The following is a 20,996-nucleotide window of genomic DNA, read 5'->3' on the forward strand; positions in this document are numbered from 1 at the left end:
CTTGATTTGGTACCTCAAGAGAATTGGAACGAATATGACGTCAATGCAATGTACATGCCGCAGCAGAAAGGAACTTCTGAATCATTTCTATATTTATAAAGACCTACAGAGTTTTAGTGTATGTTGAATATCGGTAATTAAACCAATTCAGTAATAACACAAACCTTAAATTATTATTTTTTGGCAAGACATTTTTATACCCCTTAAATAACCCATACTATAGACCTTTGTGTCTGAAGAGGACAGGTAATTTTTCAAATGAATTCACCTCATTCAAAGAAAAGGCCATTGGTGTTTAATTAATAAAAAAGAAATAATAATAATAAACACCCCTCCTCCAAAATAAACACAAAAAGCACACACTCCTCCCCCAAACGAAACTCTCCAATGCCTCAGAAGCCTAAAACACAACAAGGTTCGTATCAAACAGGCTCTCATTTATTATGGGAAGGTAAATATCAGAAGGGAGAGGCATATTTAAGAAGCTGTCCAGGTATTCCCAACCCAACCTCCAGATCGCTAAACAAGCGGAAACGTTTCCAAGAGTAGGGCATACATTTTATTTACAGTTGGATAGTTAAAAGTGTGCACTGGAAACGCTTCAGATGCAGGACACGAGACATTTTTCATACATTTTTTCTTCTAATAAAAAATGTTTTATGTGAAATGTTTGATCTCTAATAGTCATACTTTATTCTCGTCTGCGTGTTGGTATCTTTTATCACGAGTTTGGTTTATGAACGCAGTAATTAGTGTTTGACAATTTGTTTTTCTTTGTGTATTATCCACTTTGTCCCCCAAGTTGTAGTCCTGTTACTGCTTCCTTGCATCTCTCCATGGTAATTCTTTCCATTTGTATGTGTGTATTTTACTTTTATATGTACAGTGTACTTGTTTGTTTGGTTTATTGTTTTGCTTGTTTTATTGGGTGAGGGGTGAGGGGTGTAGCCTTTGAAAGACAGTTGTTTTACAATTGACATGGCATCCACTAAAATTTTGAAATTTAAATTCACGACTTCATTTATAGATGGAGAAAATTTAGTTTTGTGGAGATAATCTTTCTCGTGACCCGTGTTTCAGTACAGATAAGATGAACACTTGAACTGATTTTAATCAACCACTTATTATATACCGTATGTGCTCGCTTGTAATTCGAACCCTAATGCAAACCGGACAGACCCAGATCAGCCATCGCATAAAGCGTTGGCCGATCCAGGTCTATATAGTTCACTAGGAGTAATCAGTAGAACAAACAACATAATATACTGACCTGCCGGCACATTATGCGATGGCTGATCAGGTCTTGCAGTTGTATTGATATTAGTTTCACCTCCTAGAAATCTGCATATTTATTGAAAAAATGACAATATAAAATTAATAGTCAGTGTTTTTCACCCTCTGAATGCACCCTTTTTCTCACTCTTTTCACACTCCAGGCCTTAATTTTGCAAAGCCACACAGCAAGTCCACATTTTCACAGTAATGTAAGAAGCAAAACAAAGCAAGATGTATTCAGATAAATACAACTTTAAAGTTATCTTTTGGATACAAATTCCGAGGTCTTTACTGGCATTTTGTGTGTCAAGCATGAAGACGAAACCGCCAAAAACGTAATAGTTTCCTTATTTAAAGGCTAAAAATTACAACGTGATAATGTAAGGAATCGAAGTATACATATCACCAACATCACCACTATGACGATGAATCAGCCCTTCACCCATGATGATATTGATTTTCGTCCACAAATCATCCATCAGTATCAACACAGATTTTTTTTTTGGGGGGGGGGGATTTATCGGACTACGTCACCACCATCTTCGGTAAACAAGGTTCCGATGTGCTAACCCTATGTACACCTAGCAACATCTATTGGGGTTTATGAATTGTCTCCATTAGTATGTAGTGCCAACTAACCAATAGCGTGTAACAGCGGGGTATTGTACGTAGGGCGAAATTGGTGAAGTTAGTTGACTTCAAAAGGATACTTTGTAAGTATGACTAAGTACCAGAGAGAAGCCATGGCAAGTGTATTCGAGGGAAAGGATATTTTTGTACAAACATGGAACGGCAGCTATTTATTAGTCCATTCGGGTTGTGTGCTCCCCTTGTCACGATCATGTAGGAACAGTGTTCAAATCTGAGTAACTTGATTTTGATTCGATGCGATGGCTTGCCGCCGCATCCAGTGAAATTCACAGACCTGACGTACTGAAATATCTTTTCTATCCGCCAAGGTATAGATAGGGTTAACACATTGGAACCTTGGCTAGCGAAAATGCGTCACCACCACCATCAGCCCTCCGACATCGTCCCACTATATGATTCTCATACCATCCCGGCTGTAGCCGCCTGCCGATTTTAAAAATAGAATGCATCAAAGACATAAAAAAATGCAACAAAAAAAATTAGTAATTTCATTCATTAGTTGACAAGTCCTAACTTGATTTTGCCAGGGGTCCCAAACACTGTCAACCTGTGGACTTTGCGAATCAGACAGGAGTTTACATAGCAACATGGGGTCGCATATTTGTTAGTTCTAGTCTATATTTTCAAGCAGCAGATACGAAATGCACCATCCTGGAATATCTCAATAAATTCCGTAAATATTGGATATATATATATATATATATATATATATATATATGTGTGTGTGTGTGTGTGTGTGTGTGTGTGTGTGCACATGTATATGTATCTTTTTGTTCATTTTGTTTTATAAATATTCTGATTAGACATTGCTGATATTGACCTAGACGACACAGTTTATACTGAAATCGTCTATTCGATAGAACTGAAATGGGCAGCGAGAAGTCTGTCGATTGTTTCCATCGGGCACTTCCGTTTGCGTTGAAACGCAAATAATTCGACAGTGTTAGTGACCTCATGGGGAGAATCAGGTTAGAAATGATAAATCAGTTAATGAAACGACTAAGTTTTGTGCACTTTTTTTATATCCTTGATTTTCATGTTTTAAAATCGGTAGGGGGTACAAAAAAATGGGAGAGTGTACATATACTGGAGCAAAATTGAAACCGGAAATGATATGATGTGTACACTTCATGAAATCAAGCAAGCAGCAGCAGGAAGGGTGAACAGACCAATGGTCGAAAAACGTCCAAATATCGAAAATAAGCCTTCCTACAAATAATCGAAAAAAAGAAAAGCGTCGACAGATTTTAAAAAAGCGTCGACACTTTACTGAGAGAGTCTCTATGGAATTTCTATATAATATTACTCCATTGTCGTTGGTGTTTTTTTCTAGTTTATTATGCACGCGCTTTACGCAATTACGTCAACTTGAGGTCGCACCCTTCCTGCTGCTATTCATCCATACATTGTATTGAGACCAACACGATATCTTGTTCTAGGATCATGTAAATGTATCGTTATAAATCCGTGTGGAGTAGCCTGCGCTCGTGAAAAGAAATTTCTAAATTTATTTATATCCATATCTCCGCTACACCAAGTTTGATGAATATTGCGCAACGTATGTGTGTCTACGCCATTAAACACAACTAAAACATTACAGTTATCCCTGATTACTTTCAGAATCTGTACGTATCGCTGAGTAACATATATCACATCAGTGTTTTTATGTCTTCCTCGAGAAAATATTCTAGCTGGATTTGATTGTTTGTCTAGCATCACATCATCCTATACAACTAAATTATTAATAAATCCATCTAGATCATCTACAGATGGTGCTTCATCAATATCGGTTATAAATTTACTGACATCGTCATCCAGTAATCGCGCGTTTTCATTAAAATCTTTAAGCACATCATAACATCGTTGATCATCAACTGATGGTGCTACCAAATATAACTTGTCCCATTTTAACCATCTCATTATACGATTAAGTAACAACTGTGTCTTTCCACTTCCAGATGGTCCTATTATTATCATCTTAATCGAGTTCGGTAACGCAGGATGGTGTTTGACAGGTTCTCGTCGCCGAGTCGCTGAGAAATCAATTATATCCATATTATATAAACATATGAATCTATATTGTTTACGCTGTAGAACTAAAACCCCAACTAATGATCTATCCACGGTTACAACAAAAAATGCGAGAATAGCATATGGTGGAAAATGTGCAATATGTAACAGAAAAAAGTTTTCTTTTTTTACCTAAAAAATATGGTGGTGATATTGCTAAATTAATGTCAAAGTTCCCAGGAACTCCGTGGGCTAAATACCCTGGAGAAAAAACATCTACCAAGATATAATTATTGTGGTCCTGGTACTCGACTTGATATCATTCTTGACAATCAGGATCAACCAAAACCAGGCGAGGAACCAATAAACGCTATTGATAAAGCGTGTCATGTTCATGATGTAGCATATAAAAACAAAAACCTACAAGACAGACATATTGCAGATGTGAAATTAATTCATGCGTTACATTCTAAAAAAAAATAAAAATGTGAGAGAATCACTAGCTAATTGGTTAATAAGATCCGCGTTGAAAGGTAAATTAGCGCTAGGTGCTGGTAATGTATAAATGGAATCGATTTATTATTCCCCAAGAGGATACTGGAAAGGTAACGCAGCGATTAGTAAACTCGCCGAGGCAGCAAAAGTTACACGTGTTATTGCTAAAGCGTGGTTATCCGAACAGGCAATATGGCAAATTTCCCTACCACCACCGAAACAAATTCAGTACGTGTATTTCGATGTTAGCGTTCCTAATGAAGTTCATCAAGCTGATATTCTATTTTTACCACATGATACTGTACGCAGAAAAACGTACAAATGCGCGCTAACCGTTGTCGATGTTGCAAGTAGATATAAAGAAGCAGAATCATTATTGACAAAGACAGCTGCTGAAGTAGCTTCTGAGTAGTAAATGGGGTCGGATTAGCGACAATGGGAATTAGCATTACAGAGACCCTTGGGTCCGATTAGCGACAAGGGAAATTTAACATGGAGAAAAATCGTGGGTCCGATTAGCGACAAGGGAAATTAACATGGAGAAAAATATCGTGGGTCTGTGTAGCGACAAGGGAAATTTAACATGGAGAAAAAAAATCGTGGGTCCGATTAGCGACAAGGGAAATTTAACATGGACAAAAAAATCTTGGGTCTGATTAGCGTCAAGGGAAATGGAACATGGGATTTTTTTTTTTTTAAAAAAAAAAGGGGTAGGCTATCTCTTTTCGAGATATATGGCTGGCCCTGAAAAGGGCCTTTGGGTTTATGTTAATATGCCCTTAACATAAAGGGCATTTGCGACATCTTCTTGTCCTCAAACTTCGTCTTACAGCAGGGCCATACATCAGAGTCCTCTTGAGGCAACCTTGTCTCTCTATATAGACTCTTCTTATCCACAGGCTGCTGCTGGTCCTGTGGACAACGGTCCACTTGGATCGGACATACATGAGCATGTCCGTCCTGAACATCATTGTTGACACAAGGGTTGAAGATTCAACGTCGGTCCACATGTTGAGGCTCCGAGAATAGGTGAATCAATGCAGTGAACTGCGCTTATTTATAGGGACAGAAAGGATTGAAACGGATTGAGTTCATTCACCAATCCGAACACGCGTTACAGAATTCAGTCAGCCCGCATCCAATCCGAAGAGAGCAGTCTGTGACGTCACGTAGTCAATATAGATTCGCTAGCGCTTGTGTGCAGTCAATCTATGCGACAGTGATTCAACATGACGGAAACTCAGAAAACGATCCAATGGGGTGCACCAGCAGGGGAGACTGCCCAAGGGAACCCGGACTTACTTTCAGAAGAGGTGAATTGGGATTTTGTGGATTTTCTCTCCTCGCAAGAATTTGTTCCGGAACCTTCGTTACCTTCTTCATTACCGCAAGTGGAAAATTTTAGACAGAGACAGAAAGAAGAATTGGAGAAATTTATGCAACGACAAAAGGAAGCCGAACAAGTTTTCTCCTACAGCAACAGCAGCAAGAAGAAGAGGTAAGAAAAAAACAACAGCAGCAACAGCAAGAAGAAGTAACAGCAAAGAAACAAGAGGGTGAAAATCAAACGGTCACGGTACTGTTGGACATTTTAGCGGAGTTAAGAAGTCTGAAACAAATGTATCAAACTTCTTTATCACGACCGAAGAGAATACGACCTTCCCGAGCTAAACACGTTAACCCTGTGACTAAGCCTACCGTACCACCCTTAGTGATTTCAACCCAATCATCATCAACATTACGCAGTTCAGAAGTAGGCCTTGGCCGTGGCAAAGGCATAAGGCAGTTAAAGTTGATTGGTTAAACTCACCCCTGCACCATAAAGAAAAAAGGCCCTTTTCAGGGCCAGCCACATTTCTCGAAAAGATATACAATTTCAAATTGCCAATAACTCACAAAAAAATATTCAACAGCCCATTTTACCCTTATAGTACGTGTCTGTGTATGAGTGCGTGAGTGTACGTTCTTATTTTAAAATCATAACTCAAAGACACTTACCTTTTTATACCTAATTTATTCTTTTCTCCATTGTTACAATCCAATTCACAATTCATAACACAACACTTTAATTAAAAGTTCATTGACTTCTTCTGTCTCCTTATTTAGTCTCTCTGTTTTTTGAATTTCTTCACCGTCACACTCTTTTCCTCTTCTTCTTCCTCCTCGCTTTCTTCCCTTCTTCTTTTTTTCTCCTGTTTCTTTTTCTTCACCTGTCTTCTTTCTTCCTCAGAAGAATCCCTCTCTTCCTCTGAAGAATCCCTCTCTTTTTCTTCTGAAGAATTCCTCTTTTCTTCTGACTCCTCTTGTTTCTTTTTGGGGCAATCTGGAGACCAATGTCCTTTTTCTTTACAATAATAACAGGTATCTTGACTTTTGTCCTTTTTAGCCCCTGTTTTTGTTCTTTTTTGACGGTCTGGACATTCTGAAGACCAATGCCCTTTCTTCTGACAGATATAGCAAGTATCTTGACTTTTATCTCGAAAGGAAGGAGAGTAGTCCGTACGCTGGTCTGAAGAGAATTTTCTAATGACCCCTCGCAAAGCTCTGACGAAACGTTCGATTTGGTTAGTCTCTTCCATCGTTGTGCTCGGCTTGAGAGTGAAATGAATAGTGAAAGAACAAGACACACACCCTTTTATATACGCTGGTCTGCCATGACTATAAATTAGTCTATGGTGTTTGAACTTGAGTCATTTGACGTTTTTCACTCAAGATGAAACGAGCCCATTCATTCGAGAGGAAAGAAAAAGAAAGTAAGAGGCAGAAACGTGATCTATCGCCTCGTACCAGGGCTGAAATCTTGGCACAAATTCATGCCAGTGATTTTGAAGAGGACATGAGTGAACCAGAATCCGAACCCTCTAAACTAAGTTCGTCACCCTTACTCAACCCTGAAAAGTACTATTCCATTCAAGAGACTGAAAAGCGCTCCTCTAGAAAATTTAGAACCACGGCTTACACCTACACGGTGAAGTTTAAAGATTTCAAGTCCGACGTACCGTTGGAGAAAGCAGAAGGGTTCATCACCGAGATGTGGGATTCTTTGCTCACTTCACTTAAGCGACAATGTCAACCCAAAGAAGACGATCGCTTGACACTATCCATAGATCACGACGGTTTGAAATCCCCTGTTTGGATCGAGTTTAGCAGACCCGCAGAACTAACCCCTTCCAAAATCATGGACAAGATTCAACACGTACAACAATCTAATGACCAGTTTGACATCACCGATGGTAAAGCCACTCTGAAAATGGCTCACGTCTCTCTTCCTCAAGGGACTGGACAACGCAATAAGGTGTTATTGGTGAACGAACTTCGCAGTACCAAAAAGAGCCTCGTCCAAATTCACAACCCTCAAGACCAGATGTGTTTAGCCCGTGCCATCGTGGTGGGACGAACCTATGCCAACAAGAACGACACGGTAGAATGGAAAAGAACCTGGAAAACTATTCAACGATCCGATCGAGCCAAACAACGAAATGAAGCAGAACTCCTGTTGCAACAAGCTGGCCTGTCCAAAGACACACCCTGTGGCATTCCTGAGATGCAAAAATTGCAAGATGTCCTAGCTCCACGCTACACCTTGAAAGTGCACCCTCAAGAAATGCGCGGACCTCTGTTGTTTCGAGGCCAAGACTTTAAGGACGGAAAATACATTCATGTCTATTATCACGATGAACATTTCGATACCATTACCAGTATCACTGGATTCCTGGGATATGTTTATTATTGTGAGAAATGTGACTATGGTTATAATAATCGAGAGCAACACAAACATTGTGGATGGAAATGCTCAGGATGTTTGGCCTCTCAACCCTGTCTGAGCGAAGAACCAGTGCCTTGTTCAACTTGTCTGCGCACGTTTGTCAGCCCTACCTGTTACCAACAACATTTGAAAACGCAAGGTTCACAGCAGAAATGCGCTTGTCAACTGCTGAGATTGTGCCCCGCGTGTGGACAAGGCATACGTACCAATAGTGTCAAGGCACACGTATGTTCAGGAAAGAAAAAATGTCACATTTGTCACCACATCGTGGACTTGGAACACCAATGTTACGTGCAAAAATACCAGCCCCCACCAGAGAAAGAGGACGGTCACAAGAAGAAAGGCAATTTCATCTTTTTCGATTTCGAATGCATGCAAGAGACTGGCATTCACATTCCTAATTTCTGCGTGGCTCATCGAGCGTGCGAGAAGTGCATTCAAGAACCTATCTTCAGTCATTGCCCTCACTGCAGCAAGATTCCTGGAGGGCGTGAAAAAATCTTTCGGGGACCGAACACGTTAGCCGATTTCGCTCGATGGGTCTTAGACCCCATCGACAAGACGTGGAGCCAAGAGGACATCGAACGTTACGGAGATTGTCATCGTCATGCCACGGTGATGGCTCACAATTTCTCCGGATACGATGGACAGTTTCTTTTGAGGTACTATACGGAACAAGGCACCGAGCGTCCTAAAGTGACTTTGAACGGAGCCAAAATCATTTTCATGCAAGTGGGACAAGTACAGTTTAAAGATTCGATGAGTTACTTGGCCATGCCTTTGAGTCGAATGCCTAAAACGTTTGGAATGACAGAAATGGCTAAAGGGTACTTTCCACACTTTTTCAATACGGAAGCCAACCAACATGCCGTTCTACCCCATTTACCAGAGGCTCACTATTACGACCCCGACAACATGCGTACCGAACAACGAGAAGCTTTCTACGCTTGGTACCAGGCTCACGCCTCGGACCCCTTCGACTTTCAGGAAGAAATGCTAAAGTATTGTCGTTCCGACGTGGACATTTTACGGCGTTGCTGTGGAAAATTTCGAGAACTGTTCATGGAACACGGAGGGGTCGATCCTTTGAAAGAAGCTTGCACCATTGCCAAAGCGTGTTCCTTAGTGTATCGACAACGATTCATGCCTGAAAAGACCGTGGCTGTCATCAGCCCTCAAACGACCCACTATGTCAAACGTCAATACTCGGTCAAAGCCCTACGTTGGTTACATTACTTGTGCGACAAGGAAGACAAATGGATTCAGCATGCCCGCAACGGAGGGGGCGAAAAGACCATCGGAACGTATTCGGTCGATGGCTGGGACTTAGAAAACCCCAAGATCGTGTACGAGTTTAACGGTTGCTTATTTCACGGATGTCCCGTCTGTTACCCTGACCGTGACACTAAAAATCAGTTTTTACAACGAACCATGGAAGACCTGTACCAGGACACTTGTCAGCGACACTTGAAGTTAGAACAGCAAGGATACCAAGTGGTGGAAATGTGGGAACACGAATACGATCACCGTTTGAAAACCGATCCCGAGTTTAAACGCCTCGTGGAAAGTTACCAGTTCATGGACCCGCTGAACCCGAGGGATAGTTTGTACGGAGGAAGGACCAATGCCACCTGTTTGCTGTACCAAGCCGACGAAGAGAAAGGAGAAGAAATCAAATACTTGGACGTGTGTTCGCTGTATCCCTACGTGTGCAAATATTGTCGCTTTCCTGTAGGGCACCCGCAATTGTTCACGGAACACATCGACCTGAAAAACATTCGACAATACGAAGGCTTGATCAAGTGTAAAGTTTTGCCTCCCACGAACCTATACCATCCCGTCTTACCTCACCATTGTCAAGGCAAACTGATGTTTCCCTTGTGCCGTACTTGTGCCGAAACGTGCAACCAGGACCAACCTTGCCATCACAGCCAGGAAGAACGTGCCTTGACGGGAACCTGGGTCAGCGTGGAATTGTTCAAAGCTCTGGACATGGGATACCAACTGTTAGAAGTGTACGAAATTTGCCACTTTCCCAAGACACAACAATACCGCAAAGGTGACCCCACTCAGAAAGGCATTTTCGCCGACTACGTGGATGCCTTTTTGAAACTGAAGCAAGAAGCTAGCGGCTATCCTTCCTGGTGTCACACTCCCGAAGACCAAATACAATTCAAAGAGAAATACTATGAACAAGAAGGCATCACTTTAGACCACATCGAGAAAAACGAAGGCAGGCGATCGTTTGCCAAAGTGATGTTAAATTGCTTGTGGGGTAAAATGGCACAACGACCGTGTTTACCCAAGACGGAATATTTGACAGAACCTTCCCGCTACTTCCAGATGATTCACGACAAAACCAAATACATGAAACACGTGGACGTCGTTCGAGAGGATTTGATCTTGGTCAATTACGAAGAAGATCTGGACTTTGTACAAGACGACCCTTTTGGAAATGTCATCATTGCGGCTTACGTGACAGCCCATGCTCGCTTAAAATTGTACGAAGCTTTAGAACTGTTAGAAGAACGCGTCCTGTACTTTGACACGGACAGTTGCATTTACATCCATCACCCGATTCAACATCACCCTGACATCGAAGGAGACCGTTTAGGAGCCTGGACAGACGAGCATCCCGACGACAAGATTCTAAGTTTCGTCAGTGGCGGTCCCAAAAATTACGGCTACGAATACCGGGACAAACAAGGAGAAGTGCACACGACGTGCAAAGTGAAAGGACTGACTCTGAATCATCGTACCAGTCGAGTGGTCAACTTTGGGGTATTGAAAGAAGCCTTGCAATCGGGAGAGGATGGAAACTTTAAAGTGACCACCTATCAACCGAACAAGATTGTACGTTTACCCACTCACCACATCGTCAGTCGACCCTTGGAAAAAGTCTATCAAATTGTATACCAGAAGCGAGTTCGACTTCCCAATCATTTCACCTTACCGTACGGTCACGTCGGTATTGGTCTGTATATAAAAAAGGAACCCTAGGCAAGATCGATAGTTCATTGGGACTACCAAGACCGAGCGAACAAGATGAATACTTTCAGAGAAACACAGAACAAGTTGTTTAGAAGGGCACAATTCAAGTGTGAGGCTTCGGAAGTGGAATGCGATTGTGAGCCTTGCGATGGGTACGATGCTGTACGTTGTGACCTGAGCGATGCCGTAAAGCATCATGGGAACTTTAGTGCCCCTACCCCTATCATGGAAAGTGATGCTGTGCGTGTCAAACCTGTGGGATGCGAAAGTGATGCCGTTCGTCCTCTTGGACATTTTACTGGGTTTCGTTTTAAAGGGGAATGTTCACCTTCACGTCTACCCCCCTACGGATGTCATCCAGCCCTGAGCAAACTCCTACCCATGTCACTCAACCCTCATCGAAACGAACCTGTGAAAGACGAATATTCGTTCCCTGTGCGTTTGTCGGAATACTGCGACTTTGAAAATCGTCTTCAATCGTTCAAAGGAAAATGGCCTAAGTATCTGGGAGGACCGACCCCCGAAGAATTAGCCAGAGCCGGATTTTTCTACTTGGGCGAAGGAGATAAAGTCAAGTGCTTCAGTTGCGGTGTGTCACTTCACCACTGGGAACCGCAAGATTCGGCCTACGTAGAACATGCTCGATGGTCACCGAATTGTCATTACTTACCCTTAGTGGGACCGAGACATTGAAGTAACTTCTTACCATAATAATCTGTTCATGGATACTTTACAAGAGAACATTTGTGCTTTGCCTGTGGAGTTGAGAGAACGCATTTATCGAGAACTGGTCAAAATACAAGTGAAACGTAAAGAACAATTGCATCCGTTACGTCACCGGTGTTTGAACCACTGGTACCTGAAAGCTATACAAGGATTGATTCAATTGAAAGTGTTCCATCGGACAGACATTGATCAACGATCCTCTAGTTTTAGAAAGGATTGGTTTGGTATGGACGATTGTAGTTACATCATTGTAAACGTACTGCATCGAATTCCAGAGGAAGAGTTAACGAATTACCAACATCTTGAACACAATGTCAACTTAGTGAAAGAGGAAACTTCTGAACGAATTGTAATGTGTAGATTAGTGACTCAACGATTTAAATTCGACACTGAAGTGAAACCATGTTTGTGCAAAGAGTACATTTCTTGTGTCAGACCAAAGAGGATTTAGTATGACCTATTCATGGATACTTTACAAGAGAACATTCGTGCTTTGCCTGTGGAGTTGAGAGAACGCATTTACCGAGAGCTGGTCAAAATACAAGTGAAACGTAAAGAACAATTGCATCCGTTACGTCAACAGATCTTTAACCACTGGTACCTGAAGGGTATAAGAGAACTGATTCGTCAGAAATTGTTTCAGTGGTCAGACCTTGTTCAATACTTCCAGGCCCCCGATGATTCACGTGTTGATCATTTTGGTTACTTCGAGATTCACCTAGAGCAACCCATTCAGGAAGACGAGGTAAAGGATTACCAACATTTGTTACGTGGAATCTACTTAGCGGAAGAGGAAACTTCTAATCGAACTCTGACGTTTCGGTTACAGTATGCAAGATTTACATTCCCCACTGGAGAACGAAGATCACTGGCTAGAAAGTACGTGTATTCTTTTCGAAACAAAGAGACTATAAAAACAGGCAGCTATGCCACGACTTATGTCGTATGTAATCCAACAGATTCCGTGGAAGGAACTCAATGACCATATTCAAACCGTGGATCATTACCATCGATTATTACAAGAACTTTATCCATTCAATTTGGGACGACAAGTGGTGTGTGTCTTAGTGACTTGTTTTCTGGGATTTCGTTTACCAGCCGATTCTTTGTGGACTTTTTACGATCAGTACTTACCACCTCCATGGCCTTAAATGGTCACGAAAAACTCCTTTTGCTCAAAGCCTTGCGGTTTCATCTGGATACTTCTCGACCTCAACAGGAAAAAAAGATTCGTCAACTTTTAGCTACCCAAGACGTGTATCACGATGTGTGTGTAGCTTGTGACTTACACCCTCATTGGACAGATGTTCGTGAGTGGAAAAAGGGGGGTTTTGAGGCTTGGACCCAAGAAGTGGCCCAGTATGCACAAGAGTTGTTCAAGGAAAAAAGTTACTTTTCAACCTGTGTTAGTGACGGTGCCAGAAGAACCCGTCACCGAGAACAACCACTCGCTTCAGGACAGGACTGTCATGGACATTCCTGAAAGGTCATTCCGGGAGGACACTTGTGTGACAATACCTCATGTAGAGACTGTAAGAACATTACACACTGTCCCTAGGACATCTTGGTTACCCAAAACATGTTGTACAGACACTTGTTTATATTCCACTTTGATCGCATTGCTGTGTTTTATATTCCTGTACATCACTATTTGGGTTGTATGTATTTTTGTCTTTCGTGTTCATATTTGAAACATTCAATAAACGTGTTCTGAAAAAAGTATATAAACTCTTGTCTTGTTTGTTTTTCGTGTCACAAGTGACATTTCTCACACCATGGCTACCTCTGCTGTCTCTGCTCCCTCTTCCTCTACTGTCAAAGTCATCGACGAACACTTAGATCGTGCCAGTTGGGAGGCTTTGTATCTTCGCCATCCCTTTAACATGCTCATTGCTGGACCTAGCGGTTCAGGCAAAACCGAATTCGTCAAACGTTTGATCGAACATAAACATCATTTGATCGATCGACCACCTCAACGGATCGTGTGGTGTTACAAAGAGTGGCAATCGGCGTACAGCCTTTTGCGAGAAAGTCAAGGCGATTCCATCGTGTTTGTGGAAGGCATTCCTAAAGAAGACGACAGCATCGTCTCTGACTCCCGTCAAACCCATTTGGTCATTTTCGACGACATGTTAGGAGAAGACGAAGAAGAAATTAAATTGTGGTTCACGCGCAAAGGGCATCACCGTAATGCCAGTGTCGTTTACATCACCCAAAATTTGTTTCAACAAAGTAAAGCCCATCGCACCATCAGTCTCAATGCGCATTACGTGGTCTTGTTTAAAAGCCCTCGAGATAAATCGCAAGTGCAAGTCTTAGCCAAACAGTTAGGAACGCCTTGGCTGACTCAGGCGTACGACGATGCCACTCAAACGCCACACGCCTATTTACTCGTCGATTTGAAACCTACGACTCCCGAGGATTTGCGATTTCGTACCCACTTGTTTCACCACTGGTGCCAAGACGGAGGGCCTGTCCTGTACACGTCTCCGTCCTCGACTTCATTTCACTCCCCATCAAAAAATCTATAAAAACCTCAGACCCTTTTTCGTCTGTCTCACACTCAGTGCGAACATGACGTCCCTTCAGTCGCATCTTCCCGTCAAATTGATTCGTGCCTTGTATGGCATCAGTCGAGAAAAAGATCCACAAACACGAGCTCGTGTCTTAGAAGCTAGTCTCAAAGAAGTCTTACGATGGTTCACGGTGACGGCACGTCAATTACTCCAAGGAATCATTCAGATTCCTCATCAAACCCAACGCTTTTTCGATCGAAACAAAGTCGCTTTGGTCCAACTGGCCGATCCCCGCATCGACACTCAAACCAAAAAACAAATCATTTTGAAACCTGGAGGGAGCGGTACTCTAGGAGGGGTCATCATTCGCTCACTCTTAAGATGGGATCCTAATGCCCCCAAAGTTATCCCTAAGACAAAAGTTCAACGAAGCCCCAAGAAGAAAAAGACCAGGTCCCCAAAGAGAAGAACTTCTCCAGTGGCGGGACCCTCCTCTTACCAGACACCACCCCGAAAAAAGAAAAGAAGCCCCCAGAAAAAGAAACAGAGAAAAAGTCCTCAGAAAAAGAAAAGTCCACAGAAGAAAACTAGTCGCAAGAGAGGCACTGCGGCCAGGACGCAGCCTTACACTCGCAAACCACGACCTGCCACAGCGTCTCCGACAGCCTCACGTTTGTCCACTTCTCCGTTGATGTCACCAGGAACTGAAGAGTACTTGGAGACGTTGATTACACCAAGAACTTCTCCGTTGATGACCCCCAAAAGAACTTCCCCAGTGGCAGGACCTTCCAATTTAGCGGCAGTGGCTGCTGCTCACAAAGTACCTTCTCCCAAAATCAAAGTCCATGAAAGATCGGGCATGTTACAAAGTTTACTGGATTTGTCCAAGCAAGAACTGGCTCGATTTAGTCCGTTACGTACCCCTGCACGACGTGTCATGCCTGTCCTCAAACTGATACGACGTAAAGACAATCAATGGCGACGCGTTCCAGTATAAAAAAGGCCTGTGACCGAGTAGGATATCAGTGTTTTTTGGTGCTCCTGAAGACTCAAAGATGTCACCCTCCAGAAAACCCCAAGGAAAGAAAAGGAAAGGACTACCACCACGTTTAGCCAAACATGGGGACATGTTATCTGTCCTGTCCAAAGCTTCTCCACCCCTACGAAAAAAACTCATTCAAACGGCCTCCAAAGAGGTCATCGATACCGTGTGCGAATGTTGTTTGAACGTTTTGAAAGGCACGATCCCTTTGTCCAAACACCAGAAACAATGCTTAGGCAAACATCGTCACGTTCTTCGCCAAATGGTTCAAAAGAAAATTCCCATTCGTCAAAAAAAGAAGATGTTGGTCCAACGTGGAGGCATTTTACCTCTCTTGTTAGGCCCCATACTGAAAGGAGTCTTGGGAACCATGTTGGGAGGACTGGTGGGAGCAAGATAAAAAGGCCCTCGGAAGTCCCAAGATCTCAGAATCGACCGCTGACAACCCCATGGAAGGACGAAAACTAGCTTTAGTGCCTTACAAACGATGGATGGAATACCATCGGTGGCAAGAACAACGCACCCCGCATTTACCTCCCAATCCCAATTTGAGCGAGATGTCCCAGTTACAACACGAATTGCAGTCCTTGATGGATCGCCAAGATTTGTCCGAAACAGAAAAATCGCAAAAGTACGGTCAACTCTTGCAAAGACTGCAACTCTTTCACCAGAAAGCTTTAGACGAAACAGCTTTACCCACTCTGAAAGATTTTAAGACCTTGATGAAAAGTCCAGCACCATCATCATCATTACCACCACTACTGTCATCCCCAACCGTCACCAGAGATGCTACCCCACAAAGATCTGAGGAAGAAGAGACGCGCGAAGTGTTTCAAACACCGTCAGCAGCTCCCATTTCGAGTAAGATTGCAGCATCCTTATTGACCCCGTCCCCCACACCCCAACGAGAAGAAATGAAAGCTTGGGTTAAAAAGATGATGTCCACACCTCCTTCGACAGAAGTGAAAAAGAAAGAAGAGAAACCAGAAGCGAAAAAAGAAAAGAAAACCAAAGCCATTCCATTGCCACCACCACCACCACCACTACCTTCGACTTCTACTCCCGTAGCCCATCGGACACGTAAATCCGTTTCCAAACCACCCTTTCGACCCACCCAAAGTAGCATCACCGAAGAGTGGGTGACTTATTCACACACCAACACAAAGATGGAAAAAGTCTTAGCCAGCATTTACTACGATCCCTCCCATCCTGCAGGTTACGCAGGAGTTCAAAAATTGTATCGTGCTGCCAAAACGCGACTGAAAAGTCTCCGTTTACCTCAAGTGCAACGATGGTTACAAGAACAAGCTACCTACACTTTACACAAACCCATTCGACGCAAGTTTGCCAGAAGTCGCACCCGAGTGGAAGGCATCGATCATCAATGGCAAGCCGATTTAGCTGATGTCTCTCATTTGGCCAGCTACAATCGTGGCTACAAATATTTGTTTTGTGTCATCGACGTCTTTTCCAAATTTGCCTGGGTCGTGCCCTTGACTTCCAAATCGAGCAGCGAGTTAGTGCGAGCCCTGCAACGGGTGTTGAAACAAAGCGGTCGTCACCCTCTTCGATGGCAAACGGACAAAGGCACCGAATTTCTGAACCAAGCTTTCCAAAAGGAATTAAAGAAACGTGACATTCATTTTTTTACCACCGAGAATCCCGAAACCAAAGCCAGCATCGTGGAGCGTTTTCAACGCACTTTGAAAGAACGCATGTGGAAATATTTTACGCATCACCACACTCTGAAGTACATCGACATCTTACCGCACCTGGTGCAAGCGTACAACCAATCTTACCATCGAAGCATCGGACGTGCCCCGCAAGACGTGACTCCCGACAACGAAGTGCTGGTGTTCGAGCGCCTGTTCGGTACGTCCCCGACGAGGGCTGTCCCTAAGAAAAGTGGAGAGTTGACCGTAGGAGATTGGGTGCGCATTGGCAAAACCAAACGCACTTTTGACAAAGGTTACTTACCTAACTGGACGACCGAACTGTTTCGCGTCACTGGACGAGTACATGGCCGTCATCCTACCGTCTATAAATTGGAAGACATGAACGGAGAAGTACTCAAAGGAACGTTTTATTTGCCCGAGTTACAACGTGTCACCAAAAAAGAAGACGACGTGTACGACATCGAAAGCATTCTCGAACGCAGAACCCGTAAAGTGGGCAAACGACGTGTCAAAGAAGTCAAAGTACGTTGGAAAGGATATCCACCCAGTTTCGATTCTTGGATCGACGCTTCGCAAGTCATCGACTATAAAAAGAAGAAGTGACCATCATGCCCTTTCACACGTCAGACGCAGCTACGTCGACCACTCCTTCTTCCCCTAGTTCTTCTGTGCAAGATTTACAAAAACAACCCTTGTGGGTGTGGTGTGGAGAACGTGTGCCTAAAACGCAAATCGTCTTTTTCTGCCAAATCTTCGTGGTGTATTGTGTCATCGGGGCAGCCATTGCCAATTTGAGTTTGCAACAAGGAGACAAACAATTGTGGACCATTTTATTGAGCAGTTGCATCGGTTACCTGCTTCCCAATCCATCCCTGAAATTCTCCTCGAACGGGAACGTTGTGTCCAGTGCCAGTGTCAGTCACCACTCCAACAACAACAACAACCACAACCAGAACCCCATTTTGGGCGGAGACACACCTCTGACATCCAGTAATATCCCCTCGGACAGCCACAGAACTCTGGAATTATGAGTCACGAAAACCAATTTTACTTAACCTTACCCAGTGACAGTTCCATGGAGTGTTTCCCAACAACACGTTGTGCTGTTACACGGCCAAATTACCTCAAGCCATCCCCTTAGATCACGAAGCCCATTGGGAAGTGGCTTTAGTAGAAATGATTCACCCTACACAAATCAAAAATATCACTGAAACGCAAAACACTTTTGAGGTCGAAATCCTAAACCAACAATTACAAGACACCATGAATGAAATCAGCGGGTTTTCAGGGATCACAAAAACATCCACCATCAATTCAAACTTCAAAATTTACACCTTGAAAATTCCGGCAGGGTTTTATTTTAGTGGCCAACATTTGGTGGACACTATTGCGGAGAGGTTCGAGTTGGTCTTTGGCAAAGCCCTGAACAGAATCAAAAAAAGTGTCACCCTGGAGTACCATAAAGTGGCTCGTCGCTTACTGATGAAATTTCAGGACACCCAAACGTTGTCCATCAGTTTTAATCGTGACTTGTTTGATATTTTAGGTGGAGACACAAACATGGCTCCAAATTTTAATCCGAAGATCAACAGCAATATGGAATTTTACAAGTATTTTCGATTCCCTGTAGAACTGAACCAAGGACTGAATTTGATCTTTGTGTACTCCGATGTGGTGGAGTACAACGTGGTGGGACACACCTCCGTACCGTTACTGCGTGTCATTCCTTTCAAAGTGGATAGTACCACGACCAGTGACCAGGAAGGTGGAAACACTTACCACGTTCACCGCGAATTTGTCCATCCTCACTATTTGCCGGTCAGCAAGTCGTATTTGGACACGGTCAACATTGCTATAAAAGGAGATTTGGGACAAAATGTTCCATTCACCAAAGGAAAAGTCACGGTGAAACTCCATTTTCGAAAACGGTTCTCTCACGACTCGTAAGTAAGTCATGTATCCAGTGTACCGAGGGGTTGCTCGACAGCGAGGACACGGTTTAGGAGACATGCTGAAATCGGCCTTTCGTTCGGTGGCCCCGGTGTTGAAACCGATGGTGACACGCGGATTGCACGCCTTGAAAGATGCGGCACTGACGCAAGGCAAAGAATTTCTCCAAAATGTCATCATCGACAAACAAAACCCTAAAGAAGCCTTCATGAGGGCAGGCAAAAATGTCTTGCTGCAAACGGGTAAAGACATTTTGGGCCGACGAGACACACCTATAAATGCCCTGCACGCTACCGAGTCAAGCATTCAGCAAGGACAAGGCAGAAAGAGACGACGAAGAAGAAAACACCCTTTCACCAGACTTCAAGCGAGAAAGGCCAAGAAAAGAAAAACCGTTCGAGACTTAGACGTTTTCGATTATTGAAACACAGAAAAAAATGATGCACCGAGAGTCTTGCGCTTGTTCCAAGACGGAACTGGATCTGTTTGCCATGCCCCCTACCATGATGACCATGCAAGAATCCCAATGGGTGGAATTTCACCCCGTCTCCTCATTAATCGATTCCGCTCCCATCGAGTTTGAAATCAAAGGACAGCCCGAAGATTACATCGATCTGAATAGCAGTTACTTGTACCTGAAAGTCCAAGTTCAAGATAAGACTGGAGGTGCTATAGACACTGAGCCAGTAGCTCCCGTCAACAATTTTATGCATTCCTTGTTTAGCGGAGTGGACTTGTACTTGAATAACAAACTGGTCAGCAGCAGCATGGATACTTACCCTTATCGAGCGTACCTGGAAAATCTCTTGACGTACGGAATAGACGCCAAGAACACTCATCTCAATGCCTGTGTGGTATGGGAAGCTGACGAAGCAGACGAGTTTGAAACATTCGAAACTGATACAAAGGATAAAACTAAATCATACAATGAGGGATTTACAGAACGAAGAAACAGAATCAAAGGAGACAACAAAAGTTTAGAACTGATGGATCGTTTGCATTTGGACATGTGGTTGCAAGAAAAGTATTTGCTGAATGGAGTGGATGTCCGCCTGAGACTGAATCGTAGCAGTACCGCTTTCCATTTATTGGCTGATGCTGACGATTACAAAACCAAAATCCAAGAAGCCAGACTCTACGTACGTCGTGTGGAAGTGTTACCTAAAGTGGGAAACGACATCAGTCAGACGTTGAGTAGAACGACTGCCAAATATCCCATCCGACGCGTGGAAGTGAAAACGTTCACCATTCCCAAGGGACAGCGATCCATGATCCAAGATCATCTGTTCCAAGGACAGCTACCCAAACGTTTAATCCTTGGTATGGTCTCGAATGAAGCCTTCAACGGAGCTATCAATAAAAATCCGTTCAACTTTCAACACTTCGGCGTGACCAAGATCGAAGTCAGTCGCGATGGCAAGACCTTGTGTACCCGACCTTTCGAACCTAAGTTTGGTGAAGGGAATTACTTGAGGTCGTACTTGTCCCTGTACGAAGACACGGGTCAGTTAGGAACCAACACCAGTCACGGCATTACGTACAAAGATTATGCAGGAGGCTATGCTTTGTGGGCTTTCGATTTCACTCCTGACCAAGGCAGCGACGAGGGACATTTCCACCCTATAAAATCCGGCTAGATTCGTGTGGAAATTCAGTTTGCAAGCCAACCAGACCCCGCTACTGCTAATCCAACGTTGAACGTCATCCTGTATGCAGAATTCGATAATACCATAGAAATCAACAGTTTGAGAGAAGTCATTCTAGATTACTAGAAGTCATGGAAGATTGTTATCCCTCTTTACCTGGTGGAGAAACTTTGAACATGGAATGTGAGGAGACCCTGGAAAAAGAAGAAGAAGTGATCATGATGAAGTCGAGATGGCCAGAACAAGAAGCCC

This window comes from Sinohyriopsis cumingii, chromosome 7 (genome assembly GCF_028554795.1).
Source record: "Sinohyriopsis cumingii isolate HCF-2022 chromosome 7, ASM2855479v2, whole genome shotgun sequence".
NCBI lineage: Eukaryota > Metazoa > Mollusca > Bivalvia > Unionida > Unionidae > Sinohyriopsis > Sinohyriopsis cumingii.